The 17527-nt window shown below is 36.1% G+C and overlaps 1 non-coding gene across 1 annotated transcript; it reads right to left on the reverse strand.

Moving 5' to 3' along the window:
- Positions 1-14209: 14209 nt before the first annotated feature.
- LOC121148431 lies at positions 14210-14373 on the reverse strand. The gene has a single exon (XR_005882556.1). It is a non-coding gene; the product is annotated as a U1 spliceosomal RNA (small nuclear RNA).
- Between the last annotated feature and the right edge of the window lie 3154 nt (positions 14374-17527).

A 17527-nucleotide genomic window follows, 5' to 3' on the forward strand; every position in this document is an offset into this window, starting at 1 on the left:
ACAAGGTAGAGAATATTTTCTGTCACCTGCTGTATGTTGACACAACTAAAATGTGAAAAAATTTCTGCCAGAAGGTGCTTGCATAAAAGCTCTATGATCTTCCTCTGCAGGTGTATCTAAAACAATTAAGTTAAAGTGTATTTACTTGAGAGAGAGGGAGAGAAAACAAAGATACAGAAAGAAAGCAGAGAGAGGGAGAAGGAGAGACGAGAGAGAAAAACAACCATCTTCTGATTGGACTCCCAAACATACACAGTGCCCAGATCTGGGCTATGGTCAGAATCAGGAGGTAGGAATTGGGTTCAGGCCTGATATGGGAGTTGCAGTATTTTGCACATAAAAAATTTAAATGTTCACTATTGTAATTTTCATTAAGTAGCGTTTGTTTATTCGTTATATTGCTCATTCTGGTTTAAGTGCTCTGTCTTTTCTTACTGAACCCTTAGCAGAGCCTTTAAGTAAGAGGTACAATGATCCTTACTGAATAGATGAGAAGATTCTGCTAGAACGTGGCAGAGGAAGCAACTGAAGCTACATTTGTCTGACTTTAAATCCTATCCTCTGACTCCTCCTCCACTTACTAACTTTCTTAGAAAAAAGTTTCTTGGTGTTTTCTCATAATGTCACTCGCACGAAAATTATCTCAATTCCAGATTTCTCCTTGTATTTAATATGAATGTAGACAAAGTTGTTTGGTAATGATAGATATTTTTGCAATTGGTACTCAATAACATCTTTATCTCATATTTATAAAATTGGCGGATTCGCAGAAATTAATAATTTTTTGACAAATGAAACTGTATTCTACATGCAATAGCATGATTTTAAGGGCTTTTTACTTCAAAACTTTGAGTTGCATAAAACCTTCATTGAAACTGAATGAAAAACTTATTAAAAATTAATGGAAAGCTCATTGGAAAGAGTGAAACAGATCAAGATTACTCTTGATTTTTGTGTATGTGGTGTTCTTAAAGCATGATATGTGAAAACACTGTTTTCCCTTCTTAAGGAAATTTTCAGAAAGGACTTGCTAGATGTAATTCCTTGAAGATTTTCTTCTTTGGCAAAGCTAGTAATTCAATGATCCATCAAATTAGTATCATTGTGGTTATGTGGTTTGGTTTTCTGCTTTGTATTAAACCTAGTAGCTTTAAATAAACGAGAGTGATTAATCGAAAATTTTAAGCAGTAATAAAGCAAGAGTAGAGGAGGAACAAGGAGTTACCTGGGACTTTATCTTTAAGGCAGTGCCAGATGACATTTAAGATCTGTTAGGACCAGTGACTCAATTATAGTGACCATAACTTAGCTGTGTTATCATTTTTATTTTCAGGGGAATGTGGAACAAAATATTACAGCTCAGCAGAAAAATTCATTGCCCAAGATAACGTTAAAATGCTTTTATTCATTGCGTGTGCAAAAGTCATTTGAAATTGTTTTAAATATTGAAATGCGAAAATCATGTTGTTAATATTGGCACAATGTAGTTATCTTAAGCATTTGCTCTCTTGTGAGCGAAAGTTTTTCTTATTTGAGGATTTTCTCAGTGCGATTCTACCATCTCTCACATGATCTTTGAAAATGTTTGAGAATATCAATGAATGCACATTGACGCGATAATCGACTTAAATGGCATGATCATGGTTAACCACACGTGTAAAGGTTTCTGTATAATTCATGAAGCTGAAAGCTGACAGACTCAAGTTTTGAGTATGTCTATCTGTGTCGTATATCAGAAATCAAGTCAACATGTGGAAAATATTACAGTTTGTCATTATACAATCCTTTCAATATTTTGATAAAAGCTGGGACTAACAACATGTGAGGATATAACTCAAAACAATATGAAGATACAGACTATCAGAACAGCCACCTGCAATTAGGTTAAAGCTTCCAAATGAAATTAGATAAATTAGATGACGTTCCATGCTTCACTATTAGAGAAAAAAAAAAAAAACTAAAAATTACATATTACTTGCCCAAGGTAAATCTGGACCAAGTGGGATTTGAATGATGCAATAAGAAATCTGATCCACAAGCCTTTCTAAGTTATAGAAATAAGCTGACTCACTAATTAATGACATTAATATCTTAACTGGCCTAAAGAGGTAACACACATTATCTCATTGAGTCACAGTGTTTCTTCAAAAGTAATGATGCCTTTATTAGTATAGCAAAATACATGTGTATTTCATAAAATGGTTGAAGACTTAATTTTGTGAATGAAAGCTATTAGAGGTATAAGAATTTAATTACATGATTAAAGGTAACACATATGGTTAACAAACCGAAATTTGAAACCTACCATTTGACTTCAATGACCGAACTCTTTGCAGCTCCATGCCACACTCAGGCAGCAGCAGCTTTAGAAAGATCTGCTGACATGCTGGCATTGCCCACTGTCAGTGAATATATCCTGTCGTGTGACCTCCAGGGCTTCGGTCCCAATGCAGAATAGAGTTCGGTCTTTGAGGTTTGCCATGCCTACTTCTCATCTTCTGACTTCCACAGACAATAAGGGCCAATGATTTATTTATTTATTTATTGTTGAAACTTGGATATTCGAAGGTCCACCAATGTGCAAAATATTGGGGCAGATCCTGCTTAGGCTTCTGTCCACAGGGATACCTACTGTAAACAGTTGACCACATTGCATGAAACATGTCAGTCAAAAAGATGAATCTCAAGGTCCCCAGAAAACAGCACACAATACCTTAGCAAACCGTTTTTTATAAAATCCATATATCTTCAAAATGTTATATGGACTATCTGGCTAAGGAAGCTGGGGGATGATAGATTCAATTTATGATGTTAAGGAAGCTTTATTTTTCTTTGAGATTAGACATTAATATTTTGACATGAAGCTGGCAAGGTGGCAAAAAACAAGGTTAGAAGGACAGAGAAAAAGCATTATGCCTATTCCTTTGCAAAATGTGCTTCAGAGGGAAATGAATTCTCCAAAGACTTGCTCTCTATGGCAGAAAATCATCAGCTTTTGAAACAGCTACATGTCAAAGAACACAGCTAGCTTGCAGGAAAATGCCTGTCAGCCAACTCCTCCCCCTAAACTGACTATGCAAACCCTAACTCTGGTTTCTTGTCTGTGGAGAATTCCAAACAACTTCACCGATTATCTAGCTGATTTTTTTTTCCCTATGCCTTTTGTCGTATGTTTCCTCTTCTTCCAACTTTTTATCCTGGTCTCTAGATCTTAACACTCTAAACTAGTCCTCCAAAGACAAAAGTTTGTAGGAGATATCTTGATTCAGAGACTGGTGCATGCTTTGAAATTTGTTAGTCTCTAAGGACCAAAGCACTACCCTTAGGACTGGGTGAGTTCGGATGGAAGCGGCATAGGATCCAGTAAAAACTCCCTTTGTTCCACCCTAGATCATGAGCTAAGCAGAGTAGTTAGGGTGAAACAGTTTGTGTAGTTAGACAGTTAGACTTTGTGTAAGGCTTGAATGCATTCCAAATCTTGCCAACTCATTGACTTTTCTTATATTTGATCTCCCTAAGAGCACACAATTATTAATTTCATGCTAATCATAAAGGCAGAAGCAACATAAATATCCTACAGTAGACTCTACCACCATTCTGTGTGAATGAGAAGGGTGTAATTTTTTACTTTCTTAAAGAAAAAATATATTTGTTATACCTGCTGTTTTTCCTTATCCAGACTAAGAAATTGTATTAGAAGCAAAACAATCATTCTGCTCCTGTCATTGCTGTGTCAGTGGAAGGCAACAGGCAGGTGAAATTGTCCATCCAGTGGACTCATGTATTTATTTTTATTTGGAAGGCAGAGAGAGAGAGAGACATGGAAAGTGACAGCTACTAAGCACTTTTTCACTCCCCAGATGTCTGCAACAGCCAGGGCTGAGCCACCCTGAAGCCAGAGGCTCACAGCTCCACCCTTGTTCCCCACATGGGTGGCCAGGGAAGCGCTGGAGCCATCATGGGCTGCCTCCCAGTGTGTAACCAGGAAGAAGCTAGAGCTGGCAACTGAGCCAGCACTGAGACCCAGGGCTCTGACATGGAATGAAACCATCCCAACCCATGTCTTAACTGCTGTGCCAAACCACTTTCCCTAAGAAAAGAGTGCTCGTTCAATACACATATTCACAAAGTTTCAAAAAAGTACAAAGTTCAATACAGCTACAATTCGTTTTTGTAGGCATGAAGTTGCCTCATTTTTTTTCCTTACATGATTTAAGGTTCTTATTGTTTAATAAGAGCCAACAATCATAAAGATTAAGCAATATGTTTTGAATTATTTCAAATTGTTGAAAGAACATTTGTATGTAGAGGGAAAGAATTTCTAAAGTTGGTATTATATTCAAAGGTGAATATATGTATTTGTGCAATCATCCATATTAATGGAATAATTTTTCTTATACAAATATTGAGTCCTTTACTTGTCAATAAGTAAGTAGAGAGGACAAAGAGGAGCGGACTATGTTCATATTAAGTTTTTTCACTAAGGAGTTATATTGCAGAATAAAGATGGGAAAAGGAATAGAGTTAGATCATCAATCCTACATTCAGACATTCTAAAGGACAGATTCTGGGTGTTCGTTAATGTCGCATGCATTCTTTGAAGTATATTGTACCAATGTTAGCCTAAGTATACATCAATCAAAGAGCCAAATGGTGTAGACCATGTAAGCCAAGTTATTCAAGTCCAATGAAAATGTGATTGTGCTTAATAAAATTATATTTTATGAAGAATTCACACGGAGAGTCTGTTAGTATATACCGCAGAAAATACCAGCTTTTCCTATCAGACGATTTCATTTTAGAATCTATGTCATAACAATTATACTAAAATAAACCTAGCAGAACAGTGGTATGTAATATTAGATGACTATGAATTCATATATATATGTGTATATATTTCATTACAGGTAAAAGCAGGTGTGGGGACTTTAAGCACAGAGATATTAGAAGCCTAGGACAGGATTTTTTTGTATTTAGAGAAATGTTTGTTTTACGTGTAGTTTTTTTATGATGGGAGTGGGAGGAATGTACTCAATAGACGAGGACCTCTAATATGAAATTTACCAGCAGTGTAAATAACTATTCCCAGAACAACTTTAGATCTAGAATTTAATGTCATATCATAAGATCATCTCCTTTACTTTTGTGGGCATGTTATTATTTCCCCATATGTTGAACTTTCGTAAGTTAGTTTCTTTTAGGAAGAATAATGCTATATCATAGTATTTATTTGTCAGGAAGAGATGGATAGATACATTTGAGTGATGTTATGAAATAGACACATAATAATTGTTGTCACATATTTTAGTGCTTTACTAAAAGAATTATCAATATTTCCACTATAATACAGGTGATGAGTACATTCTTTATTTTGAAAACAATGACACTGATGTGATCACTTATGGAAATCAAGTCAATCAGTGCAAAATGTGTCATTATGTATAAAAAGTGTTTCATCTTTCAACTTGGTTTCTTTTTTGAGGATATGTGTGCATTTTTTAGGATCTCCTTATTTTTATTTGAAAGACAGACTTGCAGAGAGAGGGAGAGACAAAGGGAGAAATTTTTCTATCTACTGATTCAGTCCCCAAGCGGCCACAGCTGCCAGAATTGGGTCCTGGAACTTCTGCCGGGTCTCCAAGGACTGGGCCATCCTACATTGCTATCCCAGTCTACAAGCAGGGAGCTGGATCAGAAGTGTAAGAGCTAGACACTAATTTGTGCCAATGTGGGGTGCCAAACTCACAGGTATACCACCATGCCAGCCTCATGCATAACACTTAAAAAAAATGATTCTGAATGCCTAATTCACCATGCAACTGCCACCACTGACTTGGATTTTATTAATAAAATATAAGTAGAAAATCTTGAGTAACCTTGAATTAAGTTCTATACTTTTTCCTAAATAGGTGTTTTAAAATTACGAATGGAAAATAAACACATACCATGGCAAATTCATATTTTGTTTTTAGTTTAAAATTTACATTTAACCATGCTTGGTGCAAATGTTGCCTGAAATGTTGACATCAATCTGCTTATAAAAACAGATGTATTCATTGGAAAATGGGGAGTCAGAAAGAGTAAGAGAAACACAGAGAGAATAGATCATCTACTGAATGTTCACTCCCCAAATGGTCATATTGATTGGGTTGGCCCAGCGAAAGCCAGGATCCAGGAACCCCATGTAGATTTCGTCCACGGGTGACAGGAATGCAAGTACTCGTTGGGCTGACCTCTACCATGTCCTGGGCACGTGAGCTGGGAGCTGGATCAGAGGTGGAGCAGCTCGGACTGAACAGTGGCACTCTGCTAAGCGACACAGCTGTTCCAACAGGTCGTTCAACCAGCTTTGTCACAATACCTATCCCACACCTCCATGGTTTAAAATATGAAGCCCTTTATTTTCATCCAGGAATTGCTATTGTCATGGATGTTGTGAAACCAAAACAGACTTTACATTTATCTGTAATTCCTTGTCAAATTGCACAGCAAAAGAACTGCTCTATTTTGCAAGCATTCACTAATATTAAAGCTTTCTGTTTTGGGTTTGTTTTGTTTTTGGAAAAAAAAAACCTTTAGATTCAGGGTCACCAGGACATAAAAAATTTTGGGAACATTTTATGAGATAAGCCTCTATAGGCACTTTCTTATCTATTCTCTTTCTTTCAGTTGAGAAATAAAAAGTCAATTGTAAATAGGTAAATTATTTCTTGACCCTATTTTGTTTTGAAATTTATTTCTAGCACCCTTGTTTTCTTCCTGGGATCATACTTGATATTATTATGGTTTCATACCAAACTATGAAATAATAAAATCAAAATCTCCATAAAGTGAACCAAAATAGTGGGCTGGTTCTAATATCTGCCTGTTCAGGAAAACACATGTCCAATTCATATTTTGCCTAGAGAATGAGCCCTCTTATGAATTTTCACAGCTGCTTGTTTTTCATATTTTGATATGAAATAACTCAAAGATTGTTGTTTCATTTGTTTTACTACTTGGTAGAGATGAACATTAATGTCACAGCTAATTTTGAGCATTCTTAAATGAGTACAGCTGTGGATAGAAAAGGAGAAGTGATTTCTTTCCCATTGGGATTAAAAAAACAAAACAAACACCTAGCTATAGAGACAGGTGCTACACATGGAAATAAAAACATTCGAGGGTAGGAAAACAAACGCAGCTTCTTCCAAGGGGAGCTTTCCTGTCTTGGGGCCTGCGGGAGGGTGACTGACACTCTGGTTGCCATCTTCACTTTTCCAAGAATGCTTCAAAATCCCTAATGTGGTATGATAAATGCTTTTCAATAAGATTTTTTTAAAGTGAGTTTTGCAATCTGATGTGGTGGTATAGCCTGCAATATTGATATCCCATGGGGGCGGCACTTTGTGCCCCAGCTGCTCCACTTCTGATCCACCTCCCTGCTAATGGATGTGAAAAGCTGTGGATGGAGGTGGGAGCCCTTGGGCCCTGCCATCCACATGAAAGACCCAGATGAAACTCCTGGCTTCAGCATGTTTTTCATTCCTCATTATTAATAGGGGCCATGTGGGGTGTGAACCAGCAGACAGATTTTATTTCTCTGTCTCTTCTCTCTCTCTCTCTGTATCTCAATTTTTTTTTTTAATGATAAATATGGAAACCTGGCTTCAGGACACACATTGTAAACTCACTTCTTGGCTCTGTGGCAAATCAGCTTTTGCTTTAAAAAGTCAGATGGTAAATATTTTCTGCAAGGGAAGCAATATACCCTGTTATAACCTCAGTGTTATTGTTGGCAAATGGAAGCAGCCAGAGTCACCAGATACAGCGACAACTGCGGCTGCTTTTGAGTGAACTTTCTTTATAAACATTGACACTGGAATGTCATATAGTTTTCATTGTCACAAAACACCATTTTTTTTTTTTTAATCATGAAAAAAATGTACAAGGTCCGGCGTGGTGGCATAGTGCTAAAGTCCTCGCCTTGCACGCGCTGGGATCCCATATGGGTGCTGGTTCTAATCCCAGTGGCCCCGCTTCCCATCCAGCTCCCTGCCTGTGCCCTGAGAAAGCAGTCAAGGACGGCCCAAACCCTTGGGACCCTGCACCTGTGTGGGAGATCCGGAAGAAACTCCAGGTTCACTCCTGGCTTCGCATCGGCTCAACTCCAGCTGTTGTGGCCACTTGGGGAGTGAATCAATGGATGGAAGATCTTCCTCTCTGTGTCTCCTCCTCTCTGTATATCTGACTTTTTAATACAAAGGAATAAATCTTTAAAAAAAAAAGAAGTGGAATATCTGGGATATGCAGCAAAAGCAGTGCTAAAAGGGAAACGTACAGAAAACTGATAGCTTAAACTTCCACTTAGAAAAACAGAAAATGAGAAATAAAAACTGTGCAAATAGATTTAAAAATAATGATAACAATAAAATTGTAAAATTAAGAAAATTAGGGAAAATCAAGAAAGCAAAAACATGATTCTCTGAAAAAACTCCGCAAAATTTATATTTGTCTTTCTGTGCTAATCAAGAAATACAAAGAACAGACATAAACGACTGCTATTTGAAAAGTAAGGGGACCATTATTATTAATTTCATGGGCCTTAAAATATAAAAATTGAATAGTATGAATGACTCTATGGTATGAAAGTTTAACAACTTAGGTAAGATGGATTGATTCTCTCAATGACACAATCTATGAGACCTTCAACAAGATACACCAGGTAATCTGAATAAACTCGTATCTATTAAAAGTATGGAATCCACAAATAATACCTTCCAAAATGGAAAGCAAATGATGCAGGTGGTTTTAATAACTATTTTTAGTGACTACTTAAGCAAGGAATAAAATGAATTCTATAAAGAAAATGGAAGCAGGATGAACAACTACAAAATTTTACCCTAAATCGAAACCCATACACATCTCATGAAAGGAAAACTATAGATCAATAACACTCATGAATGTTAAGGTCTAAGATAATGTGTTGAATCTTTGTTTTGTTTTTAAGATTTATTTAGTTTTACTACAAAGTCAGATCCACAAAGAGAAGGAGAGGCAGTAAGGTCCTGTGTCTGTCTATTCACTCCCCAAGTGGCGGCAATGGCCAGAGCTGAGCTGATTCAAAGTCAGGAGCCAGGAGCCTCCTCCAGGTCTCACACAGCCAGCTGTGATTCAAATTTGCAGAAAGAGAGGTCAACAGGAATGACACTGGTGTCTTACTGAACTAAAATGTTCTTTGTAAATTTAGAGATTTGTAGGTTTTGTTTATGGTGTAGATAATTGAATACTACATATAATTCCCATACATTTTTTTTAGTAAAATGTGTATAGTTTAAATACAAAGAAATTAAAGGAGATAAATATGAATTCAATGACATGAAAAAAAGCTCACTTTTTTTCTGGAAATTTATTTCAGTGTTTTTGATCTATTGGTAGAAGTTGAAGGCATCTGACTTTATGTTCATTTTTGAGGAGGTCAGCTGTGTTTTCTTCATCACTATCGCCTCCCCAAAGTTACTCACCACCTCTGAACTGAAGATCAGGACTTCTCAGGTTTGGTGTCAACATGCTGAACTGATACTTCCTGAATTTAATCAGGATTAATGATCTATTCTTTCTTGTGCCAGCTAAAATAGTTTCAAAATTTACATAATTTTCAGTGGAAACTACTTCAAGAAACAATGATATATGTTAGATGCGTTTTAATGATTAAGTTATACAAATTGCTTGCATGCTCTTTGTGCCAGTTAGACAAAAATAAAGAAATAAATGAAGAAGGCATATAACATAAATCAAGAAATCCTAGAATCATAAAACTTGTAAACATATTGTAAGTTATTAGTGATACTGAAATGTGGCAGCACAGAGGGCATTTTACGCAAAATAATCATGAAGTGATGGGAAATTTGAGTTAACAATGCTTTTCCATTTGTACGTATTATTTATCTGTTTTCTCTGTATGTATGCTTTTGCTCACGAGCTGTCTGCACTGCACTTGATGCTGAAAATGCATTTCTGTCTTCTGCCTATCATAGGCAAGACCTAGCTCTTCAAACCTTTCCTAAATCTAGGTATTTGGCCGACTGATTTTCAAAGGTCTTCCTGTATATAAAGTCAAATAAACCCGGGTATATAAAAGGAGCTCTTAAATCAACAGATGTGGATTAGTAGGTACTAATTGTCAATAGTGATAATCTAACACATGAATAAAACATAAAATATTTGAGGGACATATCAAAAGTTTGCCAGACTGCAACCCAAATTTTGTCAGATGTCACTAATTTGTCGCACACTTTACCGTGGCCACCCCTTCTTGTTTTCCCTTGGTTGCTAATGATTTTTACTCGGCTCCTTACAATTTCTCTTATTACTTACCTTATTATTACTCAGGCACCAACGACTTCTATTTTCAATGCTATACAAGCATCTTTAATTTTTTCTGGCACTTTCTATGTTTGTATGTGTTTCTATGTTTATGTGATAAACTCATAAATAGTAAATAAACAAGAAATTAAGGTGAGCTGAGGGTTTAGAGCTGCCAAAGGTTGCAAGCAGAGTTAATAAGAGCGTTTCCCAAAGTACTTTGTCCTTCCATTCTATTTCCATTAATAAATAAAGAATGAACTTATATTTTTAAAATATAGGTTGTCAAATATTTGTAGTTGTTTCATATTCCACACCTTGTTTGGACTTAAAGGGGTATTTCTGCCTCCCTCTAAAAGTGTCATATGAAAATTTTTATTATGATGTGGATTTTTTATGCTAAATACATTTATTTTATTGTTTTATGACATACATTGTGATATACATTTAAAATGGATTCTCTCAGAACTTTATGACATTGTTAAGCTTACTTAGTGACATACCAATGTACTACAGGAGACTGTGTGGGGATCACTGGCTCACAAAGGAAAGATAGTAAGTTTGCAAAGCGAGTTTCATCCAGACTTAATTAAAATAATTTACTTACTTTTTTTCAAATTGTTTTCAAAAGAAAGAACTCCCATCTCCTGATTCACTCCCTACCAGCCTATAAAGGGCTCAAAGTTAAGAGTCCAGAATTGAATTCAGACTCCCCAAGTCAGGGGAAAGAATTTCCCATTTCCCTGGAAAGATTAACGTGCAGTGCCACTGCACTGTCTCCTTGTGCTTTGTTTTCAGTGCTGATGAGAACTGTAAACTTTTAAAATTGTCCATCTACAGTTCAAAATACCTGAATTTTGTATTTCGTTTTCTCTCTAGTTGACATTCACCAATTTTGTTTAATTTTTGAGATTGTTTCCTTTATTCTACTAATCAATAATGTGAATTTGATCATGATTTATACTCAGTGGTCAGAAAACCACTCTCTTTTTTTGTTTTGTTATAACGGAATTTAAGAATCCAAGTAAACGTTGAACTATAAGACTAGAGGGAAGGAACATCTTTTGGCAGTAGTAAGACTCTCTGGTTGGGGTTTGAAAAGAGAGTAGGCTGATGGGACTACAATTGTCTTCAGGGAAGTAAACAGTACAGCATCTGGGTGGAGAAAAGTTGTCTAGATGAAGACAGCAGGAAGCCATACGGAAAGTAGGTATGCTCAGACCATCAGTTATAGGAAACCCCAAATCCACAAACATTCTCTGCTTTCACCTTTCCTTGTTCAAGGAGTAGATGCTCCATTTTGCCTACAATATGGTTATATAGATTAGTGTTTTTCTCAGCTTGATTTTTTTAAAATGTGTGTCCCACAAATGACAAAGTTTTCTACAAATATGTATCCTTAAAACTACAGCAAAAAAAAAAAATCTTCAAATCTAATAAGAACAAAGAAAAGTACTTTTCCTGTAAAATTTTCTGAGCAAGCAAAGCATCTGGTCACTTTCAAAAGTAGTTTTAAGTTTTATGAGCAAAGAAATACTGAACGAGTGTTGACGGAGCGAACCAAGACTAAATCCATTTACTCCTGTCAATAACAAATGTTTGAATATCTCAATGTACAAAACATTTTGGCCATATGCGTAAAGATGATTGGAATGGTGAAATATCTAGGAAAAGAAATTTTTATGGCAAATTTCCCGTTGAAATATGGCAATGGACGTGTTTGAATAGAATCAAGTCTTTGTATTATCTTGTTCAGCTATAGGTTTAATCAAGTCTGCAAATCATGCCTTTCTTTTATGTAAGATAAATGATTTAGACCCCATTTTCTTCTTCATTCCCATTAGCATTGATGAGAGGGCCAAATGTATCAGAGGCAGAGCAGACCTCTTAAGAACTAAGACCCATTAACTCTGTTAAAGAGATAAGGTATTTAAACTATCTAGACATTGATGGAACTTTCTTCAAAATTCTAATCCTCATCAGTAGAGTAGTGAAAGGTGCTGGCAATTCAATCCACAGAGGGCATCGTCCTTTTAAACCAGACCTGCACAATTACTCCTGATTGATACGGAGGGAAACCTCTGAAAATGATCATTGTGTTGAACCAAATTTTCTGCAAATATCATCACCTACCTGTAACCACCAATGATTCGACACCACTAGGAAAATATAAGTGAGTTAAGTATCACATTTTTCTTTCCCAACTCGGACCTGGCTGTGCCTCAGCTTTATATCTGTTGGAAAATATCTAATTCTCCACCTTTACGTCTAATTAGAAAATGGACTCTTCCTGCTTTGTGTTTGTCTGCTTGGAAAGCATTTACAGGGTCTCTTTATGACAGTGGGGAAGAAGCAGCTTTCCTTGTGGAGCCCTGGTGTGTCAGAATCCCTCCCTTTTGTTCCACAGGTTCTGGAAAAGTGAATAATTATATTAGGTAAATTCTGAAGAAAAGTAATTTAAGAATGTTTGTTTCTGTCTCCTAATTTCTTTTTATTGTAAGACAGCCTGATGCAGATCTGAGAGGTTGGAGGGATCATAATTTCTATTTTTTCAAATAGAAATTCTAATTCTAATTCTGCACCAAGGCTAATGCTACTTGTCGCTTTAAAACTTCCCTCGCTGATGTACAGAATGATGTTTTTGCCAAGATGGGTTAGAAATGGCAGTAATAAAAAATAAACACCTAAATTAAAAAATAGTGGATAAATAAATTTTTAATCATACAAAATTTAATACTTGCGTTAAGGAACAAAATATTAAAAGTCATTTTACGCAGACTGAATTTATATCAGTGCCGAAGTTTAAGTTGTGAAGCACTGAGTGATATGATAATCATGTTTTGCCCCTACAGTTGTATGAAGGAAGAGAAATTTATATACTCAATAACTAGAAAAGAATCATAACGGATCACACTGGAGGGATCTGTCTCTCTCCATTTCTTGCTGTCACTCCCACAGTGATTTTAATATTTTTCCTATGTCTTTGCTGATTTCTTGTGCCAAATATTGCTTTCAAATGCAGTTTTGAAATGAGTCCTGTGAAGTGCATGTGTTTTGGTATATACACACCGTTTTTCAGGTACTACAAAGAAATCTTTAACAATAACAATTTGAGAAACAGAAGCACCGAGACTGCCAGTTTGAAAACTTTACTAAACAGACTTATTGCATGTCTCACTTTTAAACTATTTTGATCACTTGACTCAAGCTTTATATCATTCTGAAACATGTAACAGAAGAGAATTTTTTTTTTCACAAACAAAACTAACATTTGTGGTTTTCAAATGTTTTGGGCAAAATTCCAGAGGCAATGATGAATTCTATGCATTTAATCCGTGTTCAACTGCACTAATGATTTATATGGTATGACTGAGTTCCGAGGGACCAGAAATAGCATCCATTCATTGCATTCTTTGCAAAAGTGATGTATGCATCATGTGAGAACAGTCTAATAGCTATAAAAATTACATAGATGTCCTCAATGTGTTATGAAACAGAAGTGTCAAACTTTAAAAGGATGACTGATACTTTTTTGCATCAGATCACTGATGTGGTCAAGGTTCCTTGTCATCAAAGCATTAATGTAATTGAAAGAGAAATAAGATGGTGAGCGCCAGTAGTTTAGTAAGATTTTTGTAAAATTCTGTATACACTATTGCAGGCTTCTCTTTTTCTCATCTTGACTGAAATGAAGTACAGTCATTCAAAAATATAATATATTGGCTTCTTAAAATTAGAACATAAAAATTTGTCAATGTTTTAAAGAGATAACTATTTGCACTCAGTTACTTTTTGAATAAATTCCAGCTAGGAGTATTTACATTAAATTCAAATATTGTTTTACTGGGTTTTTTAAAATTTGCTGTCGGGGAGAGTGCAAACACAGCCCCCCACTACCATAAATGATGCAGTTGAGTTTCCCACGTTTGAGGAAATTGCAGGGATCAGCGCATCCCAGCTGCAATGGATGAGCCTTGCCCTGGGAAAACCACCTACGTGATCGTGGTATCTCCTCTGCCAGGTAAGTATATATTGTTTTATCTTTAATGAAAATTACAAATGACTTAGGAAAGACACACAATCTGTATAATATTCCATGGCTATTATAAGCCAAATATATTTGCTTTGTTAAATATGACTCTCTTTTATGATGAATAAAAAGCACATACGAACATTTCGGTTTTTAAATATAGTACAGAAGTATCATCTCAAAGTTTTTGATTTCCATTCCTTTTCCACGGCCACCTTCTTGTTAAGTTTCTGTCACAAAGCAAGCAAAATTGTTTAATATCAAATTGCATAATTTTACTTACCTTGAATTGTGGAAAGCCAAATTGCCTCCTATAGAATGCTCTCTTTTCACACACTCCTCTGAAAAATTTTACCTACGTTAAGAAACCAAAATAGTTTATCATTATTTTTGCTAAAATGCCTGAATTTCTCATGTTTTAATTGGCTTTCCATATAGTATCTGCTAAATAGTTGACTTTGGTTTGTTTGCAAATTAAGTTGTTGAATGTCTCACTTGAATAAGCAAATTCAACTACAGATAACCTCAAGCCTAAGCAATATGGTCCATAATATTGTAAATGCCTAGCAAACCATTCCAGTCTGTGGGGAAAAAAAAAAAACCTGCTATACACATGTTAACATTTTAAACAAAAGTAAGCCATCTGAATATCTGTTATTCAGAGAGAGGCTTCTTCTTTTTTTGGAAATTATCAGCATATAATAACTAAAACATCAAAATTTTGTTAGGACATAGATAAAAATATCAGTGCCACTGGCAGTGCATGCTTAAACTTTCTCGGAATGAAAAACTGACAAGAAACACCTGAGCTAAATTTGAAGAGATACTGTTTAGAAAAACTCTATTTTAAAACTTTTTTTTATATCCTCAGCTACCGATCAAAATTCTTACATTAAGTAATCATCATTTATTAAAATCAGCTTTCAATGATTCTGTATAGTAAGTGGACAGAACGGTAATTGTAGGAAGAATCATGATTGCAGGAGTAGATGCAGTTCCTGCCATTCTCGTCTGTTCTGTGCCAGGATAGTTCTGGGTACGGAGATCTTGGTCTTCTGGGCGGGTGCCCAATCTACAAGGTTTAATGAAGCACTTTGGCTGACTTCTGTTATTATTTTATAAGATTCATTCATTTTTATTGGAATGTCAGATACACGGAGCTGAAGATCTTTGTCTTGATTCACTCCCCAAGTGACTGCAACGACCAGAGCTGAGCCGACCCCAAACCAAGAGCCAGGAGCTTATTCTGGGACTGCCACTCATGTGTGGGACCCAAAGACTTTGGACTGTCCTCAACTGCTTTCCCAGGCCGCAAGCAGGAACCTGGATGGGAAGCCGGGTCACTGGTATTGGATGCTGGTGCGTGCAAGGCAAGAACTTTGTTCACTAGGCTACCGTGCTGGGCCCCCTGGCGGACTTCTAGTGGTACTGAAAACTCTTCACTAGGTTGATTCTTTTTGTTCTTATTGTGATGGAGTACATATTTAAAGATCCTTTTCAGCAGTAAGTGCATATGTCACAGTTTATTAAATATTTGATTTTTCATCTATAAAGTGACAATCCTGTTTTAAATTCCTGTTGTTTATTCGGCAGTGAGGTGGTGCCGTAAGACTATCCAACTTCCTACTTAGCAATCCTGATTTGTAACGCTATTCACCTAGACTGAACGTGTATCTTAAACACACAGCTGGAATTCGGTAATACTGTTCTCTCTCTTTCTCACTGAAAGCCATAGACAAAAAATTGGAATGACATGGTACTGATTTATTCAGCAAACAACAAACAAAAAGAAACAAACAAAAACCTGTGTTGCCTAGAATTTTCATCAGAAACCTGGGAGGATGCCAGTTTAGTTAGAGGGCAAGAGAGAAAAATCTTAGGAAAACTATGGAAGCAACAAATCTCTCAGAGGTTATCTTTGTGCTTCATTCTGCTGGCTTTAGTCAAACTTTACCTAAACTATTTTAGGCAGATAGATATCTGGACTTTGTTTAAAGATGTTGAGAGAAGTAATTCCATAATCTCTTAATATATGTCTTTAATCTATTAGTCCATTTAATTTAGTTTATCTTTAGCACACATGGATAATGTTATCTCTTACAAAATCGCGCATCCTAACCTTGATGATTGAGATATTGCATATGCATGAAAGAAAATGCTATGACTTCCTCAGACACAAAGGAATGTTGTTCTCATCACGTTGGAGAGCTTACATACTTAGGGATTCTGAGAGCCTAGTGGTCCACAGATCAAGTACATTTTATAATGAGATGATACTATTACCTGCAATCCTTGAGTTCTGTCATTGATCATCCTATGTAGATTTTGTGAACTGCATTTCTCAGTGGTTAATCAGCAACGCATCTGTAATTCTTTATACTACAAGAGTCTACCCAATACAATACTTTTTAAGAATTTAGTCATTAAGTATAAAATTTGAGAAGTGTATTTCAAGTTGTTTCTTTGATGTTTACGTAACCGTCTTACTTTTTATCTGGCTTCCTGCTAATGTGCCTGGGAAACCATCAGAGAATGGCCCACATGTTGGGGTCCCTGCACCCATGTGGGATACCCAGAGGAAGTTCCCAGCTTCTGGCTGCACACTGGCACAGCTTTGGCCATGTGTACACTTGGAAAGTGAACCAATGGATGGAAGTTGCTCACTCTTTCTCTCTGTAACTCTGCCTTTCAAATGAAGATTTTTTTTTAAAAAAAGAATGAATTGTGCAAATCATTAGTTTGTGTAACAAGTAGAAAATTATTTCAGACATCCAAATAATTTTTGTGCTTAAAATATTAACCCCAAAAAGGCATGACTTATTTTCTTTTTAAATTTGTATATTTTTATTTGAAAGTTACACAGAGAGAGAAGGAGACAGAGCCATCTCATCTGTTGGTTCAGTTCCCAAAAGTTTGTGATAGCCAGGGCTTGGCCATGCTCTCGAATTTGGAATGTAATACAGGTGTCCCACATGGGTGTCAGGCACTGGACTAACTTAACCATCAGACTTGGAACCAAACCGAGATACCTGGGTTAGGGAGGTGGGCATTTTAATGATTAGGTTGAATGCCTGTTGAACCTGCGCCTCCAAATATTTATGACTGAGTTTTCATTAATGATTTTAAGGCTTTAAGTCACTACACATTATTTCT

The sequence above is a fragment of the Ochotona curzoniae genome, unplaced genomic scaffold (assembly GCF_017591425.1).
Source record: "Ochotona curzoniae isolate NIBS_2020 unplaced genomic scaffold, NIBS_Ocur_1.0 contig_1482, whole genome shotgun sequence".
Taxonomy (NCBI): domain Eukaryota; kingdom Metazoa; phylum Chordata; class Mammalia; order Lagomorpha; family Ochotonidae; genus Ochotona; species Ochotona curzoniae.